The sequence below is a fragment of the Peromyscus eremicus genome, chromosome 10 (assembly GCF_949786415.1).
Source record: "Peromyscus eremicus chromosome 10, PerEre_H2_v1, whole genome shotgun sequence".
NCBI classification, from domain to species: Eukaryota; Metazoa; Chordata; class Mammalia; order Rodentia; family Cricetidae; genus Peromyscus; species Peromyscus eremicus.
In genome coordinates this window covers 39,592,590-39,601,534 of record NC_081426.1, presented here as the reverse complement: position 1 = coordinate 39,601,534, position 8,945 = coordinate 39,592,590, and positions in this window count along the sequence as shown.

The window sequence follows — 8,945 nt, the reverse complement described above, 5'->3', positions numbered from 1 at the left end:
ACACACACACGTTTAATTTTCATGAATAAAATGAGATTATCGTAAGTGACCATTAAGGTTACTTTTTGATCAGTGTTGATGTATGTCAGAAGGAACACGATATGCATGAGATGTGTGATTATTTTCCTAGTTACACCAATATGGTTTTTCTTGTACAAAATATTGCATTCCTATACACAACTCTCTGATTCTGCATTTTGAATCACAGTCAAAACTCTGATGGGAAGAGCTGGTACTTGTTTAGATAAGTGTATTCTCCCCTCTGTTTTTTGTTTTGTTTTGTTTTGTTTTTGTTTGTTTGTTTGTTTTGGTTTTTCAAGACAGGGTTTCTCTGTGTAGCTTTGCACCTTTCTTGGAACTCGCTTTGTAGACCAGGCTGGCCTTGAATCCACAGAGATCTGCCTGCCTCTGCCTCCCGAGTGCTGGGATTAAAGGTGTGCACCACCACAGCCCGGCTCCCCTCTGGTTTTGTTGTTGTTTGTTTTAAGCTTTTTTTTTTTTTTTTTTTTTTTTTTTTTTAAGGTAAGGCCTCACGCTACAACCCAGGCTGGTCTCAATCTAGCAATCTTCTTGCCTCTACCTCCAAGTCCTGAGATTATAGGCATATATCACCATGGCTGGCTGCTGCTTTATTTTCCATACATGGAACTCTGCATCCTGACTTTTGTGTACACTGCATTTGAAATCACTGCTCCAAAAGTCACCAGTGCCTAGTATGTAGTCAAACTCATATGGATTTTAGAAACTGTGATTAAACCTTAGCTTGACACAATTGGTCATTCTTCTAAATCTACTTTTGGTCTTTGTTACTCTATTTTTTATTATTCCCTATTCTCTGACTGTCCCTTCTAAAATTCATTCATAAGCCTCTCTGTGCAGTTACAAACAAATCTATTTCTCTATATATACCTCTGTCTGAACTCCAGACTTACATTTCCAGCTACCCATTATATATTTCCACTTGTTAGTCTTATCCCCCCATTAAATTTGATAAATCTAAATCTTAACACATTTTTGGCCTAACCTATATTCTCTTACATTTCTTACCTAAATGAAGGGAGCATCCATATACACACAGGCAAACCCAGTATCTCTATTACATTTTACATTGCTTGCATTGAGATAGTTATAGCAATTTGAAATTCTTTTTGTAATCTAATCAGAGTTGCAACTTGTAGACTAGGCACAAGGGGAAAGCAATGGGCAGATGGGGTGGGTGCTAAGGTGCTTGGTGACTGGGGTTACTGCACAAAGGCATAAGAGTTCTTAGCTTTGCAGCAGTGGGGCAGAAACACGCTCTAATGACAGTTGTCCTGTGTCAGAACCCTCTGAGTGAGAAGAAGACAATGATCTCTTACAGTAAATAAAATGATTGAACAAACAAGTAAATGTGTTGAAGAAAATTGGAGTTAGTCTTTTTCATGCTTGAGACATTATTTACAGATATATATATAAAGAAGGAAGAGATTACCCCTCATGATGTTAGATGGACATAGAGTTATTATGATGTCTTTTTTTTTAAGATTTATTTATTTTTTTTATATGCAGTGTTCTGTTTGAAATGATTGAACAAACAAGTAAATGTGTTGAAGAAAATTGGAGTTAGTTTTTTTCATGCTTGAGACATTATTTACAGATATATATAAAGAAGGAAGAGATTACCCCTCATGATGTTAGATGGACATAGAGTTATTATGATGTCTTTTTTTTAAGATTTATTTATTTTTTTTTATATGCAGTGTTCTGTTTGCATGTATTCCTGCAGGCCAGAAGAGGGAGCCAGATCTCATTACAGATGGTTGTGAGCCACCATGTGGTTGCTGGGAATTGAACTCAGGACCTCTGGAGGAACAGCCAATGCTCTTAACCTCTGAGCCATCTCTCTAGCCCCTAATATGATGTCTTTTAAAGGGAATTATATGTGTACATTTATTGAGAAAGTGTTCACTGTGTCTGTATATCTCCAATCTTACCTTTGCCCACTAAGTAGGACTAGAAGTGGCACTCCAGTGGATATGAGCACTCCTGCCATCATGATGCTGTACTTCAAATACTATTCTCCCCTAAGAGAGAATAGAATTGAATGTGTACATGGTGAACTGATGGTTAGCAACATGCCAAGAGTATCAAATAGGGGAACAGCAGTCCTTTTCATTAGCTGGTGATTTGACAACTAAATATCTACCACAAGGGTAATTCAGCTTGACCCCAACCCCATATCGTGTATAAGTGATAACTAAAACTGTGTCAAAGATTTCAATCTAAGAACTTGTAACTATTACAACATTAAAACAGCAGTAGGGAAAAGAAAGAAAAAGCTAAGTGTAGTGGTTTGAAAGAAAATGGCCTCCATATGCTCATAGGGAGTGTCACTATTAGGGGGTATAGCCTTCTTGAAATAGGTGTGGTCTTGGAGAAATTGTGTTACTGGGAGGGCGGGTGGGCTTTGAGGTCTCAGATGGTCAAGCTAGGCCAAGTGTGGCAGTCTCCTTCTGCTACCTGCAGATCAAGGTGTAGAACTCCCAGCTCCTTCTCCAGTACCATGTCTGCCTGTATGCTGCCATGCTTCTTGCCAAGATGATAATGGACTAAACCTCTGAAGCTGTAAGCCAGCCCCCAATTAAATGTTTTCCTTTATAAGAGTTGCTGAGTTCATGGTGTCTCTTCACTGCAATAAACCCCTAATTTAGACAGAAGTTGGTACCAGGGACTAGGGTATTGCTGTGGTAGCCTGACCATGTTTTTGTTTGGAGGAATGTGGACTTTCAGACTTTAGATTAGAAAAGTAGCTGAATGATTTAAGCAGAATTTAGTGGGCCATAATAGTAGGAGCATGGAAGACAGAGGGTGATTTGAACTGTGGAGCAGGCTCAAGACATTTCAGAGGAGAATATTAGTATGTTGCCTAGATAGTATGTCTTGTTTTATCTACCTTACCAAGCATGGAATATCTGCTGAATCAATAAATATGCTCCAAAACAGTAGAACATTTCCTACTTCCTTGACATTGAAGGATATGTGGGAATCTTTAGATTTCTTCAGCTGTAATCTGGAAACCTCCTGTAGCTGCCAATCAGTTCAAGATCAAGTTTCTCTTCCATCACTGTTCTCATCCAAGGGAATGCGTTCACTACTCTTGCTTAATTCTGAAAAATACCACAAATAATATAAGTGTATGTCCATTCCTTCTCTAAAATCAATGTAGATACATACCATGCCCTCACATCAATTTGTTTGTTTGTTTGTTTGTTTTTGTTTTTTTCGAGACAGGGTGTCTCAGTGTAGTTTTTTGGTGCCTGTCCTGGATCTCGCTTTGTAAACCAGGCTGGCCTCCAACTCACAAAGATCCACCTGGCTCTGCCACCTGAGTGCTGGGATTAAAGGTGTGCACCACCACCACCCGGCTACATCAAATGCTTTAACCTTAGCAACCGGTTTACTCACTTACGGTCCTTTTAATAGTCTCATGCCTTACTAGGAATTTCAAATAAATTCTGTATCTGTTAAACAACTAAACCGAAAGAACTCCCTGCTATTAATTAGGAATACAACTACCTGGATTTAATTCTCTGCTGTACCATTTATTGGCTGTGAGACACTATGTTATTAAGCCTGTCTCAGAGTCCATTTTTCTATTCTGTCATAGGGATACTACCACCTACCTCATGGAGTTATCTGAATATATGAAAACTGTTTCATAAGTTGATAAGGTCAGTCACTGAGTGCCTCACAGTGGTTATTAACACTAAGAAAATAACTATGATGCCGGGCGGTGGTGGCGCACGCCTTTAATCCCAGCACTCGGGAGGCAGAGCCAGGCGGATCTCTGTGAGTTCGAGGCCAGCCTGGACTACCAAGTGAGTCCCAGGAAAGGCGCAAAGCTACACAGAGAAACCCTGTCTCGAAAAACCAAAAAAAATAAATAAATAAATAAATAAATAAAAATAACTATGGGCTGGCCCCATCTGGGCCTGAATCCGCAGAGGACACAGATGGCTCCCCACCCCGAGACTTTTTGGTCTGGAGGAGGCAAATCAACCAGGAGCCTGTCCCATGCCTCTGGCACCTGATGGTTGGGTGCCATCATACCAGGATAGGCCTGGGCATGGGAGAGAGGGAAGGCAACAGCTCTGTGCTGTTCTTTGTGGCTAGGGCGGGCAGTACTCAACCAGGCACCACTGTGACCCACCGAAGAGCCTGGCCCTGGGCAGTCAGGCACCACTGTGGTCAGAGAGTACAGGGTGGGGAAGTGGAAGAGAGGGAGAGGCAGATCTGGAGCGGCGAGGGTGGTGATGAACAGGCTGACGTCAATGACCAACTGGCCACCTGAGTCCAGGGAGATGTCTAGGCCTAGGCTCTGATCAAGGGCCAAGTCTTGGTCCAGGGCTCTGAAGCAGCCGAAGGGGCCTGTGTTGATGTCTGTAGCTCCTGGTTGTTGCTGGGGGCCATGCAGGGGCTTGTGGTCTAGGCCACCTCCTAGGGCAACATTGGTGTCTGAGGGCCATGCTGCTGCAGAGGCCATGCTGGTCAGGGTGGCCTGCACTGCTACCAGGGACTGTGGTGACATCCGGGCCTGGGGTGCTGCCTGGGGCCATAGTCCTACCACAGCCAGGGTCTGTATTGATGGCCATGGCCCATGTTGCCACCAAAGGCCACATAGCTGCCTGGTGCCTGGGCTGCAACCTGTGACCATGAGGGGGTAAGAGGGCTATGCTGCCACCAGGGATATCCTGATCTGAGTGGCCTGTGCTGTTACCCAGGGCCAGGGTTGCTGCCAAGGGCATGTTTGAGTCCATGGCCCTACAGCAGCCAATGTCTTAATTGATGTCTGGGGCTCCTGTTGCCACCAAGGGCCATGTAGATGACCTGGGTCTGGTTGGCCACCTCAGACCATGTCAGTGTCCAGGGACTGTGCTGTGTCTGGGGGCCATGCTGATCTGGGTGCTGCCACCTGGAGCAGTGGACATGTCCAGGCATGGGCCGCTGCCTAGAGCCAAGTCGCGGTCTGTGGCCCTGCAGCAACTGGGGTCTGGGGTAGTGTCTGTCGCTCCTGTTGCCACTGAGGGCTCTGCAGATACCCGGGGTCTGGTCAGCCACCTGGGACGATGTTGGTACCCAGGGGCCCTGCTGCCACCTGGGCTGTGCTGATCTGGTGGCGTGTTGCCACTAGGGTACATGTCTGGCTCTGTGGTCCTGCTTCAGCTGGGGTCTGTGTTGATGTCCATGGCGTGTGTTAGCATGGGGGACATTGGAACCATGCTGTGCTGAGCCAGCCCCAACCCACACTTGCCCTGGGATGGCTGGTCCTGCCCCTCACTGGGTACTACCCTGGTACTACCGGCCCTACCCCTCAGGGAGAGCTCACCCCTGCACTAAAAAAAAAAAAAAAAAAAAAAAAAAAAAAGACCTTACCTTTCACCACAGGTGTGCACCTCACCTGGGCAATACACTAGAGCTGACCTGTAGTCGGGGATGCAGGTGAGCTGACCCTGCCCTCACTAGCCTGTAGTGACATTGACAAGAGAAAGATGCCCTCCCCCCCTTACCTATTGCCCCTGCAGCAGGTGAGAGAGCTGACCCTGGGTTTAGCAGTGCTTTCTCATCAGGACTGCCAGCCCACAAATAATGACATGGAGAATTATTATGAATTATGAAAGCTTAGCCATTAGCTTAGGCTTGTCCCCCTAGCTCTTATAACTTAAATTAACCTGCTTTTATTAATCTATGTTCTTCCATGTGGCTCGATTACCTCTGTCTGTACTATCTATCCAGCCTCTTCAGTGTCTTCCTGGTGTCTCACTGGCATAACTCGAATGTCTAGATTCCTCCTCCCCTTCCTATTTCTCCCCGGAAATCCTGCCTATCCTCTCCTGCCTAGCTATTGGCCATTCAGCTCTTTATTACATCAATCACAGCAATACATCTTCACACAGTGTACAAACATTCAGCTCTTTATTACATCAATCACAGCAACACATCTTCACACAGTGTACAAATATTCCACAACACCTGGGGTCATAAGAGTGGGAGAGCTAGCCCTGACCTCCACCAGCTGTAGCACAAGAGAGGGTAGGCTGTGCTTCTTGCCTGGGCAGCACACTATTGTTGGGGGCGTAAGAGGGCCAGCCCTGAGGTCACGAGAACAGGAGAGCAGATACCTCCACTCCCATATTCCCCCTATAGCAATCAGGAGAGAGGGCCCTGTACCTTGCCTAGCAAAACAATAGAACTAACCCTGTCTATATGAGTGTGGGTGAGCTGGATCTGAGGGCCTGAGAGCAGAACTGGCCCTGCTCCTTGCTATAGGCTGCATTGGGTGAGCTAGCTGAGGCAGTGCTAGAGAGCTCGCCCAGGTAGTGACGATGAGGGAGAGCTGGCAAGCTGACCAACCCACCTAGGCCCAGAACCAGGACTATGAGTTGGTCCACTCCAACATCCACCGCGTCTATTAACTGTTGGGGTATGTGAAGGGGGCGAACCTACAGATCCAAAACAGCAGGATCTCCACAACACAGGACAACAGCAGGATGTCCAAGAGGGGCCCCAGTGAGAGCCCATAATTGGTGAAGTAGCAGAAACTAGAGGCCTTGAGCCAGATCAGTAACTCAAGCAATGCACACTTCCAAGTAAAGATGAACTAAAGGGTAAACTGTGACCCCCCCCCCTTTTTTCCGTTTCTTTGTTTTGTTTTTGGTTTTTCTTTTAAATTTAGTTTTAACTTGAGGGGGTAGGTTGCAAGAGCAGAGGGCAGATGCAAAGAGACAGGGATAAGTGGGATCAGAATGCATGATGTGAAATCCACAAAGAATCAAGAAGTTAAAAAAAAATTCTCTGTGAGCATATCATAGTCAATCCAGAGACCACCAAACTGTCTTACTTTTAATAACTAGTTAGGTGGGGTGGTTTGAATGGGAACGGCCCCCACAGGCTCATATATTTGAATAGCTAGTGCTATTAGCAGAACTGTTTGGGAAGGACTCGGAAGTGTGGCCTTGGTGCCACTGAGGCCAGGCTTTGAGGAAAAGCTTACCACCATCCCCGTGCTCTCTGCTGTTTGTGGACTCAGATGTGAGCTCTTAGCTGCTTCTCAAACACCATGCCTGCCTGCCCACAGCCATGCTGCCCATGGACTCCCATTCCCCTAGAACAGGAGCCCCAGTTAAAGCCTTTCTTCTAAAAGTTACCTTGGAAATGGTGTTTTATTATAGCATTAGGAAGGTACCTAAGGCATAGTGGTGTACCCCTCTAACACCAGCATTTGGGAGATGGAGGCAGAAGGATCAGGAGTTCTAGCCTATCCTCAGAGATATTAGACTCTCACCGCCACCCCCACCCATGGTGATATTTTATTTGTGCTGAAATGTGATTTTATTTGTATGTTAATAAAGTTGCCTGGAGATCAGAAATCACAGGGAGCCATAAGTGGGAGTCAGGTGGTGGTAGCACACGCCCTTAATCCGATCACATGGCAGGCAGAATCTCTGTGGTCAAGGACACATCCAAAGCAAGGTGATCTGAACTTTTAATCCCAGTACCAACCATAGAGACTTGGAGATCTGTATAGACAGGCAGTGACGAGGAAATCATGTGGTTGAGTTTAGAGCCAATGAGAAGGCAGAACAGAAAGGCAATAAAAAGACAGGACACAGGAGGAAGGTCTCTCTCTCTCTCAGGGGAAGGACGGCAGCCAGTGGTAAGAAGGTGGTCTTAGCTCTTGGCTACTGCTCTGATCTCTGGGCTTTTAACTCTGCATTTGGCTCTGTGTTTCTTATTTAATAAGACCGTTTAGAATTACATCTACACCCACCCTCAAAGAAAACCAAACCGAGAAACAATTACTTCTGGTAACTGCATAATATCTTTTAATTTTGCTTATGTTCTTTTTCTTAGCACCACAAACCTAAAGTTCAATTTTTCTTCTCAATTAAAAACATATGCTCGCCGGGCGGTGGTGGTGCATGCCTTTAATCCCAGCACTCGGGAGGCAGAGGTAGGCGGATCTCCATGAGTTCAAGGCCAGTCTGGTCTCCAAATCGAGTTCCAGGAAAGGCGCAAAGCTACATAGAGAAACCCTGTCTCGAAAAAACCCAAACAACAACAACAACAACAAAACAAAACAAAAAACCATATGCTCTATTCAATAAAACATTTCACTATTAGGATAAGAATTTGTACTGTATCAAGCGGACAATAGAAAAACAAACAAAAAAACAAACAAAAAACCCATATGCTCTAGCCAGGCATGGTAGCACACTCCTTTAATCCCAGCACTCAGGAGGCAAAGGCAGGCAGAAGCTCTGAGTTTGAGGCCAGCCTGGTCTACAAATCAAGTACCAGGACAGTCAGGGCTGTTACAGAGGGAAATCTTGTCTTGAAAAATAAAACCAAAAACTCAAGTATATGTCCTAAAATTGATTAGAAAGTTAAAAATTTAATAGCCACACGGAAAGTGAGAGTATCTTAAAAGTCTTGCAAATCAAGATACCAGCTTTACAATCGTTGCAAAAAATTAAAAACAAATAAAAGCACACAAATTTTCATTTTGTTCTGCATTTTAAAACACCACTCAAGCTCACAGAACCTGTATTCTAAAAAAGTCAGGGCTGCCGGGCGGTGGTGGCGCATGCTTTAATCCCAGCACTCAGGAGGTAGAGGCAGGCAGATCTCTGTGAGTTTGAGGCCAGCCTGGGCTACAGAGTGAGATCTAGGACAGGCTCCAAAGCTACACAGAGAAACCCTGTCTTGAAAAACAAAAAAAACAAAAAAAACCATTATGGAGAAGAGGTAGTCACGTGGCAGAATGTAGATTAATAGAAACAGGTTAATTTAAGTTATAAGAGCTGGTTGGGAACAAGCCTAAGCTAAAGGCCAAGCTTTCATTATAGGTCTCCATGTCATTATTTGGGGAGCTAGCGGTCCCAAAAGAAAGACTGGCTACAGTCTAG